Below are 26,794 nucleotides of genomic sequence, written 5' to 3'. Positions count from 1 at the left end.
TTCATACTATTCATTCTCAACTTTCTTGATTTTATTACACCCATCAATCCTTGATAAAAAGAGATCAAAGAATTATATTACCTTAGTTTGGTTGTTAGGAAGCTTGAGAATTAATGGGAGGATTTAACCATGGCTAGAACTTGAAGAATTGAATTTGATTTCCTTGCCTTGATGAAAATAGCTGAATGGAAGAAATAAAGAAGGGGGAGAGAGTTTTTATGCTTGCTCCTAGGTTTCTTCTTGGAAATTATGTTGGTGATATCTTTATATTGATTTGTTATTCTCCTAGTATATAATCCTAGGTTTATTCTTGTTGCCAAATCCATGGACAAATCTAAGTAGCTTCCTAGTTTACAAGCTAAGCTACTTGTTTTAGCTTCCTTAGCACACTATTTGATTAGCCTTGGTTGATCATCCTATATCTAGCTCACTATTTGATAAAGTAACCAGGGTTACTTTCTTACCATGGTTAGTTAGTGCGTTACGTTTATTTAATCATTTACGCGTTCGCTCGGTCGCTTAAACGTTTTCGTAATACTTTCTCGTAAATTGTTCGCGATGTAATTCCTTTCGCATTTATTCCTTATATTTTGAATTATCATACTTGGATATGAATCTGTAGGGTTTTAATCTTGTAATTATATTGGGATTCCCGTAATCCTCGATGAGTCATAAATATGGTCATTTTTCAAAGTTCGTTTTCTTCGAAAACTAATAGCATTTACATACACTCATTTGGTACGTATAACCGTAATATCAACTCCGAAACTCATTTTCTCATGTACTACATTGTGTGGGCTCAAAAGTTTTTCCCGCCCGTCAGGGTTACTATTCATTAAATATTTTACAAGGTCTCAAAAATTCGAGTTAATACAGTCTTCCCCTCTAATAAGGATTCCGTCCCGGAATCAATTGTAAAATAAGTGGGGGTATTTATTCCTCATGGCGTCTTCAAGTTCGCAAGTTGACTCCTCGACATTTTGATTCCTCCACAAGATTCTAACCAGCTTCACAGTCTTGTTCCTCAGCACCTGTTCTTTTTGGGCCATTATCCTTACTGGCTGCTCGATGTAGGTCAGGTCTGGTTGTAAATCTACCTGCTCGTATTCTATTACATGTTGTGCATCTGCATGGTACTTCCTTAACATGGACACGTGGAACATGTTGTGCACTTGTTACAGATTATGAGCCAAGGCGAGCTCGTAAGCTAGAGGTCCTATTCTCCTCAAAATTTCAAAGGGTCCTATAAATCCGGGACTCAGCTTCCCTTTCTTCTCAAATCTCATCACTCCTTTCCCCGGAGATATCTTCAATAGCAAAGAATCTCCTACTTCATATTCCCTATCCTTCCTGGTCTAGTCGGTGTACTTCTTTTGTCTGTCCTGAGCTGCTACCAGTCTTTTCCTGATGAGTCTCACCATTTCCCTGGTCTGTTGGACTAACTCTGGTCCTAATATCTTGCGTTCTCCAACTTCATCCCAATATAGGGGAGAGCGATATCTCCATCCATAAAGAGCTTCATACGGAGGCATTCCTATGCTAGCGTGATAGCTATTGTTGTAAGAAAATTCGATCAAGGGTAAGTGGTCATCCCAATTTCCTTTGAAATTAATCGCACATACTCGTAGCATATCTTCTAGGGTCTGAATAGTCCTTTCGCTTTGTCCCTCAGTCTGAGGGTAGTAAGCGGTACTCATGTTTAGTCTGGTGCCTACGCATTCCTAGAAGCTTCTCCAAAATCAGGAATTAAACCTTGGGTCTCTATCTGACACTATGGCTACTGGAACGCCGTGTCTCACTACAATTTCCTTCAAGTAAATATCCGCTAACTTATCTACGGTGTACCTTTCATTGATTGGTAGGAAGTGTGCAGACTTGGTCAATCTATTTATGATAACCCATATGGCGTCGTGATTGGTCTTTGTCCTTGGTAGGCCTGTCACAAAATCCATGTCTATATGCTCCCATTTCCATTCCGGAATTTCCAGGGGCCGTAATAGTCCACCAGGTCGCTGATGTTCTGCTTTTACTCTCTAGCATGTCAAGCACTTGCTGACCCACTCTGCTACTTCTCTCTTCATGTTAGGCCACCAATAATAATTCTTAAGGTCACGGTACATTTTCGTACTTCCTGGGTGGATTGAATATCTGGAGTCGTGCCCTTCGTGCAGCAGCTCATCCTTTAACTCTTGCACATTTGGAATCCAAATTCAGGACGCATACTTCATGATCCCTTTCTCGTCCTTCTCGCATCTCACTTCTTCACCGGTCAATATTTCTCTTTCTTCACCCGCCTTCTTTTCCTGACACACTCGTATCTTTTCAGTCAGTTTCGACACTAGCTTAATTTCAAATAATCCTTCCGTTCCTTTACCAGTCATCCTCACGTCAATTTCCATTTTCTCAAATTCTGTAATTAACTCCTTTGATGTCATTATCATTTTGAGTCTTTCCTTCCTACTAAGGGCGTCAGCCACCATATTGGCTTTACCCGGGTGATACAAAATTTCACAGTCGTAGTCCTTTATCAACTCTAACCATCTCCTCTGTCTCATGTTCAGTTCCTTCTGAGTGAAAATATATTTGAGGCTTTTATGGTCTGTGTAGATCTCGCATTTCTCACCGTATAGGTAGTGTCTCCAAATTTTTAGGGAAAACACTATGGTTGCTAGTTCTAGATCATGAGTCGGGTATCTGCTCTCATACTCCTTCAATTACCGAGAGGCATACGCTATAACTTTGTTGTGCTGCATCAGTACACATCCTAATCCTTTAAGCGATGTGTCACTGTATACCATAAACTCTCCCTTTCCATGAGGAAGAGCGAGCACTGGTGCTGACACCAGCCTCATTTTCAGTTCCTGAAAACTTTCCTCATATTTCTCTGTCCATACAAACTTTTCTGTCTTCCGGGTAAGTCTAGTCAGTGGACCAGCTATCTTAGCAAAACCTTGCACGAATCTTCAGTAATATCCTGCTTAACCCATAAAACTCCTAACCTCTGTTGGGGTAGTTGGTCTTTCCCAGTTGGATACTGCCTCTATTTTTGCAGGGTCAACTAAAACTCCTTTGCTACTCACCACATGTCCTAAAAACTGAATTCTCTTAACCAAAACTCGCACTTCGAGAGCTTGGCATACAATTTCTCATTCCTCAAGATTTTTAAGACTATCCTCAAATATTCTGCATGTTCTTGCTCTATCTTTGATTAGATCAAAATATCATCCATAAAAACTATCACGCATATATCTAGGTACTTTTTGAACACTCTGTTTATCAAATCCATAAAGGCTGCGGGTGCATTGGTTAGCCCAAATGACATGACTAAGAACTCATAGTGCCCATACCTAGAGCAAAAATCAGTCTTTAGTATATCCTCAGGTTTGATTTTTAATTGGTGATATCATGTTCTTAAATCTATTTTGGAAAAATGTACAGCTCCCTTGAGTTGGTCGAATAGGTCATCAACCCTGGGGAGAGGGTACCTATTCTTAATAGTCAGCTTATTCAATTCTCGATAGTATATGCATAATCTCATATTGCCATCCTTTTTCTTTACGAACAGTACTAGCGCTCCCCATGGCGACACACTTGGTCTTATCATTCCATTATCTAATAAATCTTGCAGTTGAGAAGCTAGTTCCTTCATCTCAACTAGGGCTAGCCTATATGGGGCCTTGGATACTGGTGTCGTTCCTGATGTTAATTCTATAGCGAATTATATTTCCCTTTTAGGTGGCAACCCTGGTAGGTTCTCTGGAAACACATCTTGACAACTCAGTAAACTTGGCCTCATATTCTGCCACAATCATCTTATCCTATTTCAACTCCAGAAATTTAATCTCCATAAACCTAGGGAAATACTTGTCTAAGAATAGTCGGGTAAATCTATCCCATGGGATCACATCATCAGTCTCTAGGTTTCGTTTGGACTCCCACCAGTAGTTAGCTTCTCCTTTCAGCATGTAAGAAGTGAAAATGGTCTTGTGTCGTTCCTCTACACCTAGTATCTCGAAGGACTTTTCTATCTCTTTGAGCCAGGCCCGTGCTTCAACGGGGTCGGCAGATCCTAGAAACTCTGGGGGTTTGAGAGATTTGAAGGCCCTAAAGGTAGTGGCTGCAGTTTGTTGGGCAGCATATGGTTGTGGTGGAATAGGCTGTTGGTTCAGATTTGCTCTTAACAGTTCCATAAATTCATTCATGGGGTTTCCTCCCTGATGGGTATCCTCAGCCACTTCTTCTACATAGTCTTCCTCGTCATATTCATTATAGTCTAGGTCCTCTTCACTTTCCTCATTTACTACAGGGTCAGGTTCATTCCGTTGTTGGTTAACAGATTTTGCGGGCTGTGCCCTGGTTCCTCTTCTACGGGGTGGCATTGTTTTGATAATGAAAAATTTTCAATATAGTTGCAATATTTTATAATTGGATTAATTTATTCATATGTAAGCATGTCATCTATTATCTAGCATGTTTTTATAAAGTGCAATAATATGGACATCAATTTCTTAATAACTGCTAGATATATATTTCATAAGGTCTCCCACTTATATCTGGGGGGACAAAACAACTAGCTGAGTTCATATATGCCTGATTATAATACATCACTACTTGTACTGAATACTGAAATGCAATTACATAAGCGTACCTTGAAGGGCTAGGAACGCTATCTACTACTAGCTATCCTATCAAAATCGGTGACAAGTCACCCAGCCTTCTTCAAGGTCCATATCTAGTCACTAGTCCCTCAGTCACTGTCACTGCGCGTGAGGTCACGCACCCTCCTCATCGCTCCTGCTAACAGCAGCTCTGCATCAACTACCGGGATGTACCCTCCAATCGCTGTCATCCTCATCTGAACCCGGGTACGGAGCTGGATCCCATCAATCTCCCTGCGGGCTATGGCTGGGGAAGCAGCTCTGAAGTGAAAGAGATATGTCCTAAGTCCAATCATGTATGAGGATTTAGGAATAACTTTTATGTAATCTGTTTTGATTTCATTAATATTAATAAAAGACTTGTTTTATTTTTATTGCGGGTTCTATCTATTTAAATGTTTAAATAAGATATACCACAGTTTAGAGTAAAGCTTTTTATGGATTGTGATGAGATCATAATAATGAGACCTAAAAGATGATAACTCTAAACTTAAATAGTTCCTGGTCGTAGGATTACTAACTGGTAATTAATAATCCGCAAAGATCGGTACATACTATGCTTGCTTCATTATGAAGGATGTATGTTCTCATAGACATTTGTGTGGTGACACTATAGCTAGTATGTAGGTGCTTATTATAGAATAAGTTCACTGAACATGACTCACACAGCTGAACAACTGATGGAGTTCACTCACGTGTCAGCAGTTGTTCACATAGTGATAGTTGTACAAGTATCCTTAGACTTGAGGTCATCGTAGTCACCTTGTGTACACTGAACTATGCTTTGGTTTAGTTTTTAGTCTCAAGGGACAATTATAAGGGCTCTACTGGGTATAGGAATTTGTACACGAAAATAGTGTATGATCAATAAAGGATCTACCCCTTCCAGTGTAGGAAGAGAATGTTCAATGCTGATCCACTTATGTTAGTTCAGGAATCTCTGGCCAGAGTGAATGAAATTAGAAAGGAGTTTCTAATTTACATTAAATAGAACTAAACATAGTGAATGGGAAAGCAAATGATTAAAAAAGATAGGCTTGACACAAGTTCCATGCCTTGTATTTAATCGTGACATTACAGGGTAGCAGGAATTAATTGTACGGTAACTACTCACTAAATAGGTTCTTGGTATTCTAAGCAGTGAATTCGTTCATCATTTTTGGATCGCCATTAAAGACCTCCATCTTTGGATCTAATTAATTCTTGGATCGCCATTTTTAGTATTCTAATGATCTCCGTTCATCATTCTTGGTATTCTAATGATCTTCGTTCATCATTTTTGGATCGCCATTAAAGACCTCCATCTTTCCATTAACGTAAAACTTCTTAAGATAAACATACTGAACTACGAATTAAATATTTTTTTTCGCATGGATCCTGCGGAGGGTTTCGATTTTTTTTAAGATTTATATTTACGTTTTCGCTGCGTTTATGTGCTAAAAACCCTTCAATGGAATCAGAGCTACTTACGAAAAGTTCTTAATTCGTTTATGTATTTAACTATTTTTGATATATGAGCATGTACGTGATTCGCCTTGATTTGATGTTGATATAATATGCTTATATATGTATGGTTTTGAATATATGATATTCATGTGAGTTGTATAATCATAAGATGATTATGTAATCTGTATATATACTGATATATACATGCTTTATGTTTGTTTTAATTATGAGAATCATATTAGATACAGATTCTGAATTGGCTGCTGCAGATTTGCTGAAATCTAGGTCTGGTGTCCGATTTACGCAAACGAATAACTTATTCCATAGGCAAACGAGTGTCTGAACAAAACTGATAGCTAAAGCTATCTACGACTCGTCTGTAAGGCGTTTGACGTTGTTTACTGCCCATAAACAGTGATTCTTTTTTTTTTCTGATTTGATTCTGATTTTTCTGATTTTTGTCATATTTTCTTTTTATGATTAGATCATGGATAATATGATATGTTAAGATCAGATTATGTGTTTTAACATGCTTTTATGTATTGTATGAGCATGGTGGATGGTTATGGCCTTTCGACCTTAGTGTAATGGTTTTGGTTTTGGTTTTAAATACGACTTGCATGTCGTCAATCTTTGTAATCATAAATCTCGAATGTAACTCGAGTTATTCTTGTAAGTTCATTAGATTAGTTTTACTTTCAATCATGTAATATAATTGAAGACTCAAGAAGGCTATCCAATGGAAGTGATACAAAGAAGAAGACGAGGCATACAAGAAGTCTAAACAAAGAAGAAGACATATGTAATAAGTAGTTGTATTTATTTCCATCACCATATTAGATTGACCTTGATCTTTATCATGAGCTTGATAAAGATCACATAGGATGGGGCCATAACCAAACACATTTACTTTATTTCACTTTACATTTACTTGTTTATTTAATTTTATATATGAGATATATGCCTATGTTTACTATGCGATGATAGATTTAGGTGAACTTAAATCAATATAAGGTGTGCTCTAGAAAATCTAGAATATGAATCGGTTCTTGCCTTAACAATAAATATTATGAATACGATCATGAGATTTTTGTATTTATGAAACACGTAATTGAATATGAATTTTCAATATTGAGAGAAAGGATGATTCTGTCAACAACAGATTTCTATCTGTAAGAAAGGGTTATTAAGTGACGGCTCTTGACAATGCTCCACCCAATCTGGGAATCATCTGATTATCGATTATTGATTTGAAATATTTAATTTAAAAGGAAGAATCTCTTTATAATATGATTATGATTGTAACGTAATATAATCCCTCTAAAATTAAATAATATCAAGTAGTAATTGGCCAATGACACAATGGGCTTGTGTCCGTCAAAGCCTTCCAACATGGTAGAAAGTAGTTCTTATTTTTGAATCATTGTCGTTTCGTGCTACAGCGGAGGGCTTTAATTTTGAAATAAGAAATACTTGTCTATTACATAAAGATGTGTACATTGAATTAAAATCTAAAGGTCGGTACGTGCCGCAGCCGTGGGCCATTGGAGACTGATTCAATTGTACGAAATGTTGGGTTAGACTTGACTTAGAATATTGAGTTTATCGTGCCACAGCCATGACTCAATTATTCAAGAGGCTAAAGTTATATAAGGGAATAACATAAGATGTAATTGACAAGAGTTGTCTGCCTATTGAACATCACATGACGTTTCGTGCCACAGCCGAGGTTGTGTGATGGAATGTAGGATCCCTATTCCCACTAGCATTATGAATGCTTAATTTTCACTTAGGGGGTTGAATAAATTAGATAAACTAGTGGGAGACACTTATGAATAAAGACCCGATTCATATAGTGTTTTGAAATGAAATTGAATATTTGCTAAGTGTTGTTATGTGTTTATCATTTACAGATTTACTATATTCGTCATGTCTTCTGCACTATCACTCCGAAGCATACTAGATGCTCACAAGTTGACTGGTCTTAATTTAGCTGTTTGTTTTCACTGTAACAAGTTGGGGCACTGGAAGAGGAACTGCAAGGTTTACCTTGCAGAATTGAAGAAGAAGGGTAGTGAGACTACCGCTTCTGATTCAGGCATGTTCATGATCGAAGTTAATATGTCACTAGGTCAAATTTCTACTTGGGTATTAGATACCGCCTGTGGCTCTCATATTTGCAATTCGTTGCAAGGACTAAAGGGAAGTAGGACTCTTGAAAAAGATGAGGTGATTTTACGTATGGGCAATGGAGCAAAGGTTGCGGCCATATCTGTAGGATCATTTAGTTTACATATACCTACGGGCAAGACTATTATTTTGAATAATTGTTATTACGTTCCCTCTATTGTGAGGAATAGTGTTTCTATTCCTATGTTGGATGTGGATGGTTTTTCATTTATTATTAAGAATAATGAATGTTCTGTCCTTAGAGATAATGTTCTTTTGGACGTGGCATTTTAAATAATGGTCTGTGTGTATGTGACGTAGAGCATGATTTACTTCAGATTGAACAAACTAATAAAAGAAAATGAGATGATGAAAATCTGACCTATTTATGGCACTGTAGGCCAGGTCATATTAGTGAAAATAGACTGCGGACATTGCATAAGGAAGGGTTACTTGACCCCTTTGATTTTGAATCATATCCTACATGCGAGTCTTGTCTATTGGGTAAAATGACCAAATCTCCATTTAGTGGACATGGAGAGAGGGCTGCAGATTTGCTAGGATTGGTACATACAGATGTATGTGGACCAATGTCTACGCAAGCCATGGGTGGATTTTCGTACTTCATTACTTTTATAGATGATAGATCTAGATTCGGATATGTGTATTTGATGAAACATAATTCTGAAGGATTTGAAAAGTTCAAAGAATATAAACATGAAGTGGAAAAATAAACCAAACACAGTATTATAACTCTTCAATCAGATCGAGGTGGTGAATACTTGAATGGAGAGTTTCTAGATTATCTCAAATAAAATGGTATAGTCTCCCAGTGGACTCTTCCATATACTCCACAGTTGAATGGGGTATCTGAAAGGAGAAATCGAACTTTGTTAGACATGGTTCGGTCCATGATGAGCTATGCGAATCTTCCAGTATTCCTATGGGGTTATGCATTGGAAACCTCAGCATATTTACTGAATAAGGTGCCTTCCAAATCTGTTCCTCAAACACCATAAGAGATATGGAAAGAAAGGAAATCGAGTCTTAAACACGTTAAGATTTGGGGATGTCCAGCTTATGTCAAGAAAGTTGATCCAGATAAGCTGGAATCTCGATCCGTAAAATGTAATTTTGTGGGATATCCTAAAGAGACTTTGGGGTATTACTTTTACACCGATCATCGGGTGTTTGTCTCCAGACATGCTACCTTCTTGGAAAAGGAGTTTATCCTTGAAGGAAACAGTGGGAGCAAAATTGATCTTGATGAAGTTCAAGAAGCACAAACTACTACGGATCAAGTGGAAACACCTATTCAGACTGAACAACCTTCTATGGAACAGCCCATTCGTAGGACAAGGAGAGTGTCTCGCCAACCTGAGAGGTATTATGGCTTTGTCATTAAGAATGACAATGAGTTGTCTATCATTGATGATGAAGACCCTGTGACCTATAATGAGGCTATGAGTATTGTTGACTCAGAGAAATGGCATAGTGCCATGAAATCCAAAATGGAATCTCTGTATACCAACCAAGTATGGACTCTGGTTGAGGCGTCTGAAGGTGTTAAGCCTATTGGGTGCAAGTGGGTATACAAAAGAAAGATTGGAGCAGATGGCCAGGTGGAGACCTATAAGGCCAGGCTCGTGGCAAAAGGATTCAAACAAAGGCAAGGGATTGACTTTGATGAAACTTTTTCGCCTGTAGCCCTGTTAAAATCAATTCGGATTTTGCTTGCGATTGCTGCTAACTACGACTATGAGATCTGGCAAATGGACGTGAAAACGGCCTTCCTCAATGGGGAACTTGAGGAGGAAGTATATATGACACATCCAGAGGGTTTTCTTTCCAAGGGAAATGAACACCTAGTGTGTAAGCTGCTGCGAACCATATATGGTTTAAGGCAAGCTTCTCGTAGATGGAACATCCGTTTTGATGAGACAATCAAAGAGTTTGGTTTTATAAAAAACATAGATGAACCATGTGTCTACAAGAAGGTTAGTAGGAGCGCGGTAACATTTCTTGTATTGTATGTGGATGACATACTTCTTATAGGAAATGATATACCGATGCTACAATCAGTCAAAGTATGGCTATCGAAGAACTTCACCATGAAGGACTTGGGAGAAGCATCCTACATTCTCGGTATGAAGATCTATAGAGATAGATCTAGAAGAATGATAGGTCTTACCCAGGGTACATACATCCAGAAAGTGCTTAAAAGGTTTAGCATGGAAAACTCCAAAAGAGGTCTCATACTGATGAGCCATGGAGTGTCCCTTTCCGAAAAAATGTCTCCTAAGACACCTGAGGAAATAGAGCGTATGAGTAAGATTCCTTATGCTTCAGCAATAGGATCTATCATGTACGCGATGTTGTGTACAAGGCCTAATGTTGCTTATTCAATTAGTTTGACGAGTAGATATCAGTCCAATCTAGGTGAAGACCACTGGAAAGCAGTAAAAAACATCCTTAAGTACTTGCGAAGGACTCAGGACATTTTTCTTTTTTTTTGGTGGTGAATCTGAGTTGAAAATAGAGGAGATGTCAACATCGAGAGAGTTTACACACATAACATTGTAGCAGACCCACTCACAAAGCCACTTTCTCAGAGTCACTTTGATCGTCATAAAGACAAGATGGGTATTAGATACCAGAGCGATTGGCTTTAGTACAAGTGGGAGATTGAAAGAGATATGTCCTAAGTCCAATCATGTATGAGGATTTAGGAATAACTTTTATGTAATCTATTTTGATTTCATTGATATTAATAAAAGACTTGTTTTGTTTTTATTGCGGGCTCTATCTATTTAAATGTTTAAATAAGATATACCACAGTTTAGAGTAAAGCTTTTTATGGATTGTGATGAGATCATAATAATGAGACCTAAAAGATGATAACTCTAAACTTAAATAGTTCCTGGTCATAGGATTACTAACTGGTAATTAATAATCCACAAAGATCGGTACATACTATGCTTGCTTTATTATGAAGGATGTCTGTTCTCATAGACATTTGTGTGGTGACACTATAGCTAGTATGTAGGTGCTTATTATAGAATAAGTTCACTGAACATGACTCACACAGCTGAACAACTGATGGAGTTCACTCACGTGTCAGCAGTTGTTCACATAGTGATAGTTGTACAAGTATCCTTAGACTTGAGGTCATCATAGTCATCTTGTGTACACTGAACTATGCTTTGGTTTAGTTTTTAGTCTCAAGGGATAATTATAAGGGCTCTACTGGGTATAGGAATTTGTACACGAAGATAATGTATGATCAATAAAGGATCTACCCGTTCAGTGTAGGAAGAGAATGTTCAATGCTGATCCACTTATGTTAGTTCGGGAATCTCTGGCCAGAGTAAATGAAATTAGAAAGGAGTTTCTAATTTACATTAAATAGAACTAAGCATAGTGAATGGGAAAGCAAGTGATTAAATAAGATAGGATTGACACAAGTTCCATGCCTTGTATTTAATCTTGACATTGCAGGATAGAAGGAATTAATTGTACGGTAACTACTCACTGAATAGGTTCTTGGTATTCTAAGCAGTGAATTCGTATTATCCGGATAGTCGCGATATGCTGAGAAGTATCCCTTACGATGTAGAATAAGTATGATTAATTAATTAATCATATTTAATGAATTAAAGAATTTATATAAATAATGATAAAATAGTTTTATTATTATTTATTTCTACTATCGGCTTAATATTGAACCTACAGGGTCACACCATAAAAGAGAAAGATTTAATGGTGGAGAAATTAATTAATAATGGCTGATAATTATTTATTTATGAAATAAATAATTAATTGGCAAATTTAATAATTGACTAAATGAGATTTAATTGATTATAAATTAATTAAGAAAAGGTTCTTAATATTATTAATTAAGAATTTAATTTTTTGAAATTAAATCAAGTGAGAGAATTATTTCTAAAGAGTTTAGAAAAAGGATTAATAATTAAAAGGTGTTTTAATTATTAGTGAGAATAATAAAGGGTTAATAATAATAATATTTTATGGGAAAATTTTCAGCTAAAAATTTTGCCTATAAATATACTATTATAGACCCTATTTTTGCCTCAACCAAAAGGATTTACAAAATCCTAATTCTCTCCATCTCCTCCTCCTTCATTACATCGTTTTCTTGGTGGATACCGGTGGAGTGCTTCACACTTGAGGAGCAGCTGCTAAGGATCTCCGTTCATCATTTTTGGATCGCCATTAAAGACCTCCATCTTTCCATTAACGTAAAGCTTCTTAAGGTAAACATACTGAACTATGAATTAAATATTATTTTTCGCATGAATCCTGCAGAGGGTTTCGTTTTTTTTTTAATATTTATATTTACGTTTTCGCTGCGTTTATGTGCTAAAAACCCTTCATGAAGTCCCCTGGGTATCCTAGTCTGCTGGCTCTCTCAGCTGTCAGTGCCTGACGTAACTCCACAATGCGAGCAGATGCCGCAGTGATCTCAGCGTTAAGTTGAGCCACCATCCAGTCATGTACAACTACATGTATGGTCGCCGAGGGTGATAGAGGTGAGTCTGGGTCGCTAGAGGATATGTCGTAAGCCTCGTAGACCTGTGCATATATCCCATCCTCGTCATCATCATCAGCATATGGCATAGGGCTCTGAATCCCCGGGGGTGGGGTAGGAGAGCGAATGGTCGGGTGAGGGTACATCTCTACATCCCTCCAGCCTATTCCATCTCCCTGGGTCATCCCAACATCATCAGCTATGGGGATAGGAAGATCGGTCTCCTCCTCCGGGACATCCTCAGTAGGGTCATCATATGAGTCATCAATGGGTGGGTCCTCTGGCTCGGGAGTTGGGTCACGCTCAGGAACCATAACATCATCAACAGGGTCAACCTCCCTCATAGGCTCCACTGATTCCTGACACAATAGGCAAGGTGTTACTAACTTAGAGTCGGAATTCCCTTCATGATAAAAACTGTCAAGACTACCCATGTAGCCCGATGACGAACTCGACTTGAGGTCTAATTGATTATTTATTATCCTTATGTCTACGTATTTTATATCCTATTGTTTCCAAGATTTGATAACCTATGGCCCTGATACCATTTCTGTGGCGCTCCAAAATCCGTGGTCAGGAATCTCGGAGGCCATGCCATCTAAACTACTACAAACCACATACCTCACACTACAATATATAAATACTCACACTTTACGACCCCACACTTATCATACATACACTTACAGGTTATTGTCTTGGAAACGAACCATTCATAGCTAGAGTAATTCAACCATAAAGTGATAATTATTACAACCCAAAAGTTATTAAATCTTATCGGGGAGTAACCTTTAAGTAAGGCTAGTCCATCGTTCAAATATACATTTCTTGTTTATTACCTTACATAAGTCATACTTATAATTAAGCCGAACTAAAAATAACCGAAAACCAATCCAGCTTATTCGGACTACCTGTGGTACAACACCAAACAATCTACGGAATAACTGGCCATTTCCTACCCGTTTCCTGGTTGTGGTTCTCATTGTAGGCATCTTGATTCACTGTTGTGTTGTGTCAATTTAAGAAAACAAGTGTGAGCTATAATGCCCAGCATAATAATGTATAGTATGAAAATGAATGTATGATAACTTACGTAAAACATCATATATAATAATTATGTTTTATTCGAAATTAGTTTTCCTTAGTGATACAAACCTTCTTATGAAAACAATTCTTTAGGGGATTTTATTATCCTGTGAATACCTTAATAGTAAACGCAACACCTAGGTTTGGGTTACGGTATTGCATCACAATTCCAATTGGAAGAATTAGGACACCCGTTGGGGCCACCGCATACGATCACTACTAGAAAAATGGCCTTAGACATCAGTTATAAACCGTTGTCTTTTTGTTTCAGAACCGATGTCTTCACATGTGTAAAGAAAGGGGGGGTCTTAGACATCGGTTTATAACTGATGTTAAAGATCACCCCAGACATTGGTTTTTTTGAAAACTGATGTATAACTGTATATTTGACATCTGTTTATAGCCCTTTTTTTAATAACAGGTTTATAACCGATGTGTTTTACCATTTTAGACATCGTTTTGTTTCTTGTAATTCGATTTATTTTGTTAGTTTTAACATCGTTTTTAGTTTAAGCAAAAATGTATTTTTAGTTGCTTTACATCAGTTTTATAACAAAATGATCTAATGACTAAAACAGAATTTATTATGTAAATTTGTAAATCAAATAACTTCCAAGTAGATAACAGTGATAAGATATGCTCCTGATACATAAGAATCAATCTTGGAAGCATACATTTACATGTTGAGTTATTCAGATTTCTCAACACCATGTCCTCAATATAGTAACAATCACAGACTTACATTTGGCTTCTAAATATTCAAATTACAAAAAAACAAGTAAGGTTAAAAAGCATACATTTCCATTCAGTCCCACAAAATCGGAAGAGTTAAATATTGCAAGTGCTAGAGCAAGAAATACAAAAGATGGACTGTATTAAGGGCAGCCTTGAACCAAGGGATGTGTGCAGAAGAGTTGTACTATCGAAACCGCCCTAGAAGTATCATCCTACACCCACTATATTCCATCAGGTCAAGACATTTAACAAAAGAAGGAAGAACTAAAGATATAGGAAAAAGTGAAGAAGGCAACAATACCATAATGCATTAACCTGCAAGAAATAATACGTAAGCTTGCTGCAACATAGTTTCCTATGGTTTTCACACATCCAGTACCACCAGGGGTTTCTCGATGTGTTTTAGTTTCAACTATCAAATCAATTGGAGACAAGCCTGCCTGAAATTATGTGCAAGATGAGGATTTGGACTAACCTATATTTCAAACATGAATCTGATACAAACAAAAAGTGCATAGCTTCACTTATCATGGGAGACTTTATAGAATCTGCCGTCTATACCTATCATCTGAATTGTTATGGATTAAAACTAATATATATAATTGCTGTGTTTAATAATAAGGAACGTGAGCTTCAAGGCTCGATTTGACTGCTCTTGTGTTTCGTGACTCAATCTGCCTTAACAAGATGCCTACGTACCTTGCTGATTGCCAAGGATCAAGTCAAAAAACGTAGTTCTGATTTGTGGGGTGAGGCCCCTAATATAGATGTTGGGAGTCCTTGAATTGGACTTGGTATAGGAGACTTGGTGGGCAAGTCTCATAATTAGAATGGACTTTGGAGTCCAAGATAGTAGGAAACTGATTCCTTATCCTTTTAGGTCCCCTTGAGGCTAATCTATAAGGATTTATATCCTTATCGGGACTCTTCTCAACAGCTGATTTTTCCCTTATTAATTAATTACGAAATTAATTAATAATCAGGGCTTTTGGCCCTTCTTTATTCCATCAGGACTGATCTGGTCCATCAGGCTTAACCTTTCTTGTCTGAATGTCATATATCTTTTTATTGGGCCTAGCAGCCCATACCTTGCAGTAAGTAAATTATACTATCATAATTTACTTATCCCTATCATTTGCCCCCCAACTTTTGGGAAACATCAATTAGGTTTCGCAGAAGTTAAGTCTATTCGTTCCCTTACAGGGTTTCGTTTTTTGCGTAAAGTGTGGAGCGACCTACACATTTACAGTGAATCTTCCTTTTATTCAGGAATTATTTTAATTTCCAGGATTTTTCCCTAATTTTCTGGGATTTTTCCCCTAATTTTCTGGGATTTATCCTTAATTTCTGGATTTTTTCCTAATTTTCTGGGATTTATTCCTAATTTTCTGGGATTTATCCTTAATTTCTGGATTTTTCCCTAATTTTCTGGGATTTTTCAGATTTCCAGCCCTTTTTCGACCAGGATCCTAGTCGAAATTTCGACCTGGATCCTAGTCGAAAATAAGGGCCAGCCTTGCCATCCTGGTCGAAGGAATTCGACTAGGATCGACGACCTGGAATTCGACCAGGATCCTAGTCAAAATTTCAACCTGGATCTAGGTCGAAAATTCCCCCACTTTTTTAGCTTCTGGTCTTGAGCCTATCGACTAGGACTTTGACTAGGATTCTAGTCGATATTTCGACCTGAATCCTGTTCGAAAATTCTTTGGTTTTCTTGCTTCCTGGTCGAATGATTTCGACTAGGATCCACGACCTGGAATTCGACTAGGATTCTAGTCGAACTTCGACCTGGGTTTTTAATCCTCATTCTTGAAAGATGCTTGGCTAATTCGACCTCATTCCTGGTCGAAGTCACGACCTCAATTCAGTCCTATTTTTTCCGTTGTTTTTGTGTGTCTAGTCAAAAAATTTCGGGCAGGATTCACGATCTGGATTTCGACCTGAATCCTGGTCTTTTTTATCCGTTATTTTTGGGTGCCTGCTCGAAAGTTTTCGAGCAGGATTCACGACCTGGAATTCGACCTGAATCCTGGTCTTCCACTAGCCTTTTTTATTTGACTTTAATTTAAGGTATTTGTATTTTCTAAATCCTAATTGGATTTGGGCCTGGCCTTCTTTATTGGGCCTTATTGAGTTTTTCCAAATCTTACTGGGCCTCTTTTATTGGGCTTTTCCAAAACTTACTGGCCCTCCTTTATTGGGCTTTTCCAAAACTTACTGGCCCTCCTTTATTGGGCTTTTTCCAGATCCTACTAGGCCTCTTTTATTGGGCTTTTCCAAAACTTACCGGGCTTAATATTCTCTGTTTAGAATCCTCTAGAATCCTTGGAATATTCTGGAATATTCCTTTTTCTGGGCTTTTTCCTATGGGCCTTTGTCCTTAATCGGCTTTTGTCCCTTCAACTTCCTTTTCCTCTTATATAAAGGACTGAGGAGAGGCTACTACTTCTTACCTTCTCATTTCTAAGTTTTCTTCTTTCTCTTCCTGCTAAGATTCTCAGAGCAATAACAGCAAGTCGGAGCTCAAAGCCTTTTTTAGGAACACTTCTTCAGGTAAAATCCCTCCCTTTTCTTTTCGTGTCTATTTTATTGTGTGCCCTTTTAAGATATCCTGTATGTGTCCCTTTTGCAGATGGCTGACAAGAAAATGACTCGCTTGGCCAAGATGAACGTGGCTAGAAAGTCCAACGAGTTCCCTATCCGATCGAGGTACACTTCTTTAATCGACATGATCAACACTCGAGGGGACGAGTACCCGTCTGATGCGCATCTGGACGCGCACGATCATATTAGTGCCTTACGGGACCCCAAGGAGCTGGAAAAGTTGAGCAGCTGCTTCAAAATCAAGGAACCTTTTAAGCTGGTTCTTGCAGGTCCGGCCGACAGGGCCTGTCAGTGGAAAAAGGACGCGCTATGCGTTTATAGAGATACTCTAAAGGCAAGTATCAGACTCCCTTTTCATCCATTCATTCCTTTGTTACTGGCTGATGTGGGCATCAGCCCTTGCCAACTCCCCCTAATTCTTGGAGGCTCATTCTGTGCTATCTGTCGCAATGCGCCAAGCACAATGTCCCCACATCTGTTGCTGTCTTCAGAAAGATTTTTCAGTTCAAGAACAGCCCTGATAAAAGTCCGGGTTGGGTTTCTCTAAATCAGTGCCCCACTATTCCCCATATTGTGAATGGGAAGTCCATTCCTGACAACAACTTGGGGTGGAAGAAAGATTTTTTGTTCATTATTTGGGAAGGTGGAGATTGGGGCTCCCTGTTTCGATCGTCCTTTGGGTTGGCCGTGGATGGGAGCCCAAATGATATAACTTTGTCTGAGGAGGAGGCTAGAGCTTTCAACCTCCTTACGCAAGACAATGGGACTTCCCATTCTTGGGACCTTATCCGGGAGACCATCCTGGTAGAACGCGGCCTCTCGCCCGTTCATAAGAAAAGTAAGTTCCCTTTCTTACCTCCTTTTTATTTCCTTCATTTTCTATTCCATTGATTTTTCAACTAACTTCGTTTGTTGCAGTGACTGAGAAGATTGAGGAGGCTACCAAGCCCAAGGACCTGGAGACAACCAGGATGAAGAGGGCTGGGAAGGTCTTTAAAGACCCTCGCCTTGGGGACCGCTTCCCTGAGTTCCTCCTTCAGGCAACGGAGCCAAGCGAGGAAGGCCCCAGCCAAGTTTTGCGCACCAAGCAGAGGCCAGGGGCTTATTTTCAACCTGCTTGGGGGATCCGGGGCAAGGATTCAATCGTGGGCAGCCCGGCCTTGTCCAAGGAATGGTCTAAGCATTCCATCTCCCCGGTGGACTATCAAGACTTTGTCCTTCAACAGGACTTAGAGGGGAATGAACTTTTTGGAGCCCAGGCTTTGGCGACGGTACGTCCTTTACCTATGCCCTTCGTACTTGCCTTTTCATGTTTCTTTTCTCATAATTGTGCTGCTTCTCTTGCAGGCTAACGCCCATTTCCAAGGGGCAATTCACCAAGCTAAGGCTTGGAAGGTTGGCCTGGAAGATGCTAACAAGAAGTTGGAGGAGGCCAACCAAAGAATAGAGGCCCTTGAAGTTCAACTGGCCTCTTCCACTTCTGACCTGGAAACAACCCGGGCCGAAAATGTTATTCTGAAGGCGCAGAAGGACAAAGCTTTTGATGGCTGGATGGACACCCAGGAATTCAAAGACTTGATGGTGGAGCATGATGCCCTTCTTCACCCAGTTAGCTACAAAGAGGGCTGGGATGCTGCTGTGGAGGCCATCCAGGATGATTTTCCAGAGGTCCTCGAGCAGTCCTCCTTTCCTTGCCCTGTGCGAGTTCCGGAGCTGGGGGGCATTACTAATAAGCTTGTTGACATAATCAAAGACGGCCCTTCAGGGAGCCCAAGCCACAAGAGGAAAGAACTGGAGTCTAGCTCTGGGGAGGAGGAGGCTTCATCCGAGGAAGACCCTGCGCCTGCTGCGAAGAAGATCAGGGTGGAAGAGCCTCCAAGGGCTGCGCCTCAGAATCCAGTGTCTCCCGCATCCTCCAAAGCATCTGAAGGCAGTTCTGACGGAACTTCTGCAGGGACTTCTGAAGGGACCACTGAGACGTCCGAGGAGACCTCGGACAGTGGTTCCTCGGATAGTGGTTCCGAAGAATCTCAGCCTTTCGAGGCCTAAGTTTTTTCTGTATATCTTTTTTTTTCGAGACAATATGTAAATTTAGTTTGTCAGAAGTTGTTACCCTTCGGGGCTATATATGCTGTTTTTCTTATTTGCGTCTTTCTTCTTTACAATACTTAACATGCACTTAAACTTTAAGCATCCTTAGATTGAAATAATTTCAAACTCTTTAATACGAAGTCTGGTTTTCCAAAACCTTACATAGCATGGGTTCGACCCTAATCAATAATAACTTAACAATGTAAACTCTAATAGAATATAAAGTCCTACGCAAGCAAAGCTTCAAGGTGCTTTTAAACCTGCTTGTCATAATGACAAGCAAGAATCGTACTTCGACTATCTTACACATAGTAAACCTTCAGATTTTGTGCATGTCAGGTTCTCGGGACTTCAAAACCATCCATAGTTTCCAGCTTGTAGGTTCCTCTACCCTGAACGCTCTTGACTTTGTACGGCCCTTCCCAATTCGGGGCAAGCTTTCCTTTTTGTCCGACACCAGAAGCTTCTATCTTTCTCAAGACTAGGTCACCTTGTTTGAAAAACCTCTCTTTAACCCTTAGGTTGTAATAAAACGAAGCTTTTTTCTGATACTCTACTATCTTTGCATGTGCCTCATCTCGCACTTCATCAATTAAGTCCAGAGCCAACCTTTGTCCTTCCTCATTTTCCCCTGCATTGAAAGCTTGAACCCTTGGAGAAGAATGTGATACCTCCACGGGAACAACTGCTTCTGCCCCATATGCCAACATGAAGGGAGTTGCTCCAGTCGTGACTCTACAGGTAGTCCTATAGGCCCATAATATTGGAAGTATCTCATCCACCCAGTTATTCCTTGATTTCTCGACCCTCTTCTTTAGTCCATCCAGGATTATTCGATTCGCTACCTCCGCTTGCCCATTGGCTTGTGGGTGAGCCACAGAGGTGAACCGTAAACTCAATTTCATTTTCTTCACAATACTTCTTGAATTCCTCATTGTTGAATTGTGTTCCATTGTCAGTGACGAGGATACGGGGAATTCCATATCGGTACATAATGTTTTCCCACAGGAATTGTTCAACCTGCTTAGTTGTGATTTTGGCCAAGGGCTTGGCTTCAATCCACTTGGTGAAATAATCAATGGCTACAATCAGAAACTTCCTTTGTGCCATGGCCATAGGGAAAGGTCCTAGAATATTCATCCCCCACATAGCAAAGGGAATAGGCGAGTTGATAGAGGTCAGCATCTCGGGGGGTTGTCTAACAACTGGTGCATGCTTCTGACAGCGATCACACTTCTTCACATATTCTTTGGCATCAGCCATCATTTCTGGCCAATAGAAGCCTAAACGGGTTATCTTATGAGCCAAGGCCCTGCCTCCCAAGTGTTGTCCACAAATACCTTCATGCACTTCTTCAAGAGCCAAGCGTGCCTCATCGGGCCTGAGACACCTCAAGTAAGGAAGCACGGAAGATCTTTTGTAAAGAATCCCATCTATCAAAGAGTACCTTAGTGCTCGAACAGTTAACTTCCGTGCTTCAGTTGCATCGCTTGGCAGCCAACCGGTTTGAATGTGAGCCTTGATGGGATCAATCCATGACATCCCCAGGCCTATGGGAGCCACAAGCTTAACATCTATGCTTCGTGTCTTCAAAACATGAAAGTACACACTTCCTGAACTTTCTTCTATCTCAGATGAAGCAAACTTTGATAGCGTATCTGCCTTAGCATTTTCATCCCTTGGAATGTGCTCAACATGGCATTCGTTAAATTGAGTCATCACAGCCCTTACTAGGCGAACATACTTAGCCATTGTATCATCCCTTGCCTCAAATTCTCCCTTTACCTGGGATATGATCAGCTTCGAGTCTCCACGGACCTTTAAGTTTTTGACTCTAAATGTTCCAGCTAGGCCAAGACCAACTATCAGAGCTTCATATTCTGCCTCATTATTTGTGGCTGGGAGTCCAGCTTCATAGCATACTCAATTAGGAACCCATCAGGGCTTTGCAAGACCAAACCTGCTCCACTTGAATTCGTTTTTGATGCTCCATCAAAATAGAGAACCCAATATTCTTTCTCCTTATCATCCTTATCATCCTTCTCTTTGTGCCCATTATCGACTTCCTTGTCTTGAAGTACGGTATCTTCCTGCCCCCCGACTTCTTGGTTGGGTATGGTACATTCCACCACGAAGTCAGCTCGTGCCTGGGCTTTTATTGCCGTACGTGGCTTATACTTGAGATCGAACTCTCCCAGCTCTGTTGCCCACTTAATCAATCTCCCACTTGCCTTGGGACTGTGAATGATATTTCTCAGGGGCTGATTTGTTAGCACCTCAATCTGGTGAGCCTGAAAATAAGGACGCAGCTTTCTCGAAGCCATTACCAAGGCTAAAGCGAATTTCTCAATAGCTGAATAATTCAACTCAGCACCATGCAAAATTTTACTGACATAGTATACAGGTTTCTAGACTTTTAGTTCCTCCTTAACCAACACTGCGCTCAAGGCGCTCTCTGAAATAGCCAAGTACAAGAATAAAACTTCACTCAGAACTGACTTGGCCAACAACGGGGCCTGGGCCATATACTTCTTTAACTCTTCAAATGCCTTCTGGTTTTCCTCACTCCATACAAAGTCTTTGATGTTCTTTAGTGACTTGAAGAATGACAAGCACTTATCTCCTGACTTGGAGATGAATCGTCCTAGCGCAGCAACCCTTCCTGTGAGCTTCTGAACATCCTTGACAGTTTTTGGTGGTTCCATGTCCAGGATCGGCTTTATTTTATCAGGGTTAGCCTCAATTCCCCTCTTTGAGACCATCAATCCCAAGAATTTTCCAAATCCTACTCTGAAAGCACACTTCGTAGGATTCAACATCATCTTGTGGTACCTCAGGACCTCAAAAGCTTTCCTCAAATGGGTTATATGACCAGTCTTTACTAGACTCTTGACTAACATGTCATCAACATAGACTTCCATAGTCTTGCCAATAAGATCTTTAAAAATTTTGTTTACCAACCTTTGATAGGTGGCTCCTGCATTCTTAAGACCAAACGCCATAACAAGATAACAATAAACACCAAAGTCAGTGATGAATGATACCTTTGGAATGTCATCCTTATGCATTTTGATCTGGTTATATCCGCTAAATCCATCCATGAAACTCAGCATCTCATGTCCAGCAGTGGCATCAATCAAAGTATCAATTCTTGGCAGCGGAAAACAGTCTTTAGGGCATGCATCATTCAGATCAGTAAAGTCTATACACATCCTCCACTTTCCATTAGCCTTCCTTACCATTACAGGATTTGCTAACCACTCCGGAAATTGGATCTCCTCAATAAAACCAGCCTCTAAGAGCTTTTCTACTTCCTGTTTTATAGCCTCTTGTCTTTCCGGGGCAAAATTTCTTTTCTTTTGTTTCACTATCTTCCGGCTTGGATCCACGTTTAGCTTGTGAGTAATTAACTCCGGGTCTATGCCTGGCATATCAGCTGCTGTCCATGCAAACACATCACTATTTTCTTGCAAAAATTTCACTAACTTCCCTCTAAGGGGCTCCTCTAATGTGGCTCCAATGAAAGTCATCCTCTCAGGATTCTCGGGGTCTATTGGAACCGAAACCAATTCTTCTGCTGGCCTTCCTCTATTCTCGTCATTTTCTCGGACATCCATATCTTCAATAGGAAGAACCTGCCCCCCGACTCCATCTGCCCTCAAAGAGGCCACATAACAGCTTCTAGCCATTTTTTGATCTCCTCTCTCTTCTCCAATCCCGTTTCGGGTGGGAAACTTCATGACTGAATGGTAGGAAGAGGGGACTGCCTTGAAGGCATGTATCCCTATTCTCCCCATGATAGCATTATAAGTTGAACTAGCCTTTACCACCACGAAATCCAGCATCTGCGTTGCTTGCCTTGGTTCCGTACCTATGGTGGTCGGCAATTTGATTATCCCTTCCACAGGACATTCTACTCCAGCAAATCCATATATCGGCATGTCGGTTGCTGTCAACTGGGAGTCGTTATACCCCATCCTTAGAAAGGTGTCGTGGAGCAAGATATCCATAGAAGCACCATTATCCACAAGGACCCTCTTAACCAGGCTATTTCCTATTATCGGTGTTATGACCAGTGGGTCGTCATGGGGAAACTTCACACCCTCTAGGTCGGAATCATCAAAAGCCAATGTTACTTCTGTCCTGGCCCTCTTCGGGGCTTCTCCAACAATATGCATAACCTCCCTAGTATATGCCATTCTGGAATTTTTGGACAATCCAGCAGCAGTTGGACCTCCAAAGATCGTGTTTATCACAGGTCCTCGAGGGCGTCGCGGTCCTCCAAAAATTGCATTTATAACCGGCCCTCTAGGTTGGGGATTCCGCCCCTGATCATCTTGGTCCCTCCTACGATCTTCAAAGTTCTTCCTTCCATTATTGTTTCTGTCCCCTCCATCTCTAATATACTTGTTCAATCTTCCTTTTCGAATCAAAAACTCAATTTCATCTTTCAATTGCCTACACTCATCGGTGTCATGGCCAACATCTTTGTGAAACCTGCAATACGTGCTCTTATCTAGCTTGGCGGGATCAGCCTTCAAGGGCTTAGGCCAACGAATATCTCTATCTTTCTCAATCTCCATCAAAATCTAACTTCTAGGAGCATTCAGCTTAGCGTATTCAGTGAACTTTTACCCAGGTCCTCCCTTCTTGGGGATTGAATCAGGGTTTTGTTCGGTTCTAGGATATTTGTCCTTTGCAATATATTCTAGATCAGTTGTCCGCTTCTTGCCTCCAGTGGGCTCATTACTTACTACGGCCTTCCTCATACTTTCTTCAACCTTGATATACTTCCCTGCCCTCTCTTGGAGCTGCAACATGCTTTCAGGGGGACGTTTGGCCAAGGACATCTTAAAAAACTCGTCCCTAGTTCCTTGTTGCAGTGCTATCATGGCTACCTTATCATCAAGGTCCGGGACTTTTAAAGCCTCCTTTGTGAAACAATTCAGGTAATCTCTCAAGGATTCCTTAGCTCCCTTCACAAGACTCATAAGAGATGCTGAACTTTTCTCATGGACTCTTCCACTGATGAATTGCTTAATAAAAGCCTGACTTAATTCTCTGAACGATCCAATAGAGTTTGGGGGCAGGCGACTGTACCATCTTTGAGCCATACCCGACAGGGTTTGAGGGAAGGCCCGACACTTTATAGCATCATTCACGGGTTGCAGCAGCAGTGCATTAGAGAATGTCCTAACATGATTAGCGGGGTCTCCTGTGCCATCATAGGCTTTGATAGTGGGCATCTTGAACTTCCTTGAGATATGGGCATTCATTATCTCTTCTGTGAAGGGTGGAGTTGGATCATCAGGATCTCCAAGGGGAAGGAGATTGCTTGGATCAGTTCTTGGGACAACAGCCCTTCTTCGTACCGGACCATCCAGGTCTATGACAGGAGGAGGATTTCTCCCCCTAGGAGGTATCTGGGGTCTGGTGGCCTGGTGAGCCTCCAAATCACGCCTCAGCCTTTGGATTTCAGCCTCATGAGCCCTGATCCTTTCCTGCACTTCTTGGGGATTCGCCCCTGGGGTGCTTTGAGGGCGTTGCCTTCCATCGGCCATTGACTCTTTTCCAGGACGCCTCCTTCTCGGGGCCACTTCATCATCCGAAGATTCAGAATCTCTCAGTGTAAGGACTAGAAAATTCTCGATCATCGGGGATAGGAGCCAAACCTCGTATATAGGGGGCGACTGCCCTCGTGCTTCGCTTCGCCCAGCATATCCACTTCCTCCAACCTCAGGGTGAAGGGGCATCCCATAAGGGGGGTTAGTAGTAACAATAGTTGATTATTCATACCCGACGGGTCGAGAATTCACAGGTATATGTACTTGTTCAACTTGAGGATTCGTACCTTGAATAGTCGGGGGAGTTGTCCCTTGTGGCTGAGGTTGAGTTGCCCCTATCTGGGCTTCCCCCTGAGTAGTTGCATAAGTTGAATGGGGAGGAACCTCCATGGTTGACGAAATCACCTGGGTTGTCTCTGATGGTGTTCCTTCCTCCAGAGCTCTAATTGTTCTCCGTGTTCTCGCCATGGTTGTTGTTGTGCTTTCCCACAGACAGCGCCAAATGTTATGGATTAAAACTAATATATATAATTGCTGTGTTTAATAATATGGAACGTGAGCTTCAAGGCTCGATTTGACTGCTCTTGTGTTTCGTGACTCAATCTGCCTTAACAAGATGCCTACGTACCTTGCTGATTGCCAAGGATCAAGTCAAAAAATATAGTTCTGATTTGTGGGGTGAGGCCCCTTATATAGATGTTGGGAGTCCTTGAATTGGACTTGGTATAGGAGACTTGGTGGGCAAGTCTCATAATTAGAATGGACTTTGGAGTCCTAGATAGTAGGAAACTGATTACTTATCCTTTTAGGTCCCCTTGAGGCTAATCTATAAGGATTTATATCCTTATCAGGACTCTTCTCAACAGCTGATTTTTTCCTTATTAATTAATTACGAAATTAATTAATAATCAGGGCTTTTGGGCCTTCTTTATTCCATCAGGACTGATCTGGTCCATCAAGCTTAACCTTTCTGGTCTGAATGTCATATATCTTTTTATTGGGCCTAGCAGCCCATACCTTGCAGTAAGTAAATTATACTATCATAATTTACTTATCCCTATCATGAATGTACAAACATTATACCTTGAGGAATTTGTAGGGTCGATAAAAAGTAGGTTGGTAGTTCTTGTAGACTTCTTCCATGTTTGCTGTCCATTGAAAATTTCAAAATAGCACCTTGGATGCAAAACTGATGAAGTTGAACACCACTATATATATGACCTTGTTCATCAATACAAAAATATCAAGGCATACTGTATTAAAGTTTAAAAGTAAAGGACAGGGTGTAAAATAAATATCTCACAGTTAATCTGATTGAAGGAAATGTGGTATTAAACCAATGCGACCCCATTTGTCAACTGCAAGCCTCATGGCTCCTTTGAACATGTCAATCTTCACATTTCTCACTATAATACTCGTACCAGGCTTCATCACATCAACTGTGCACACAACATTTTCAGACAATACTTTAACACAAAAATAAATAGCTTTAATTCAGCTTAATGGAAAGAAAACAGGTTTATAATACATAAAATAGAGAAAAAGTACATGACCAGTTCCACATTAGGATGCCCCAGTTATAAGATTCAACACAATTAAAGTAAAACAAACATTAGAAGTATTTAATCATTAATCCACTAATTGTGTTCCAATAACCCGAGACGTCACTAAGAAGGAATAATAAGTCTGCAAGATTCCATGCCTAACATTTAACAGCGATAAATTTTATATCCTATAGAATCTACCAAACAAAAGATTGATTGAGCAACTAGGAGCAGCATCACAGAATATACACACGAGTGGGTAATATATACACAGAAAAAATGAAATGCTGTTTAAGAAGGTTATTGTTTATAAGTAGTACAGAAAAATGTGTTACAGAATAATTTAAC

The sequence above is a fragment of the Apium graveolens genome, chromosome 2, assembly GCF_009905375.1.
Source record: "Apium graveolens cultivar Ventura chromosome 2, ASM990537v1, whole genome shotgun sequence".
NCBI classification, from domain to species: Eukaryota; Viridiplantae; Streptophyta; class Magnoliopsida; order Apiales; family Apiaceae; genus Apium; species Apium graveolens.
This window is presented reverse-complemented; position numbering follows the sequence as displayed.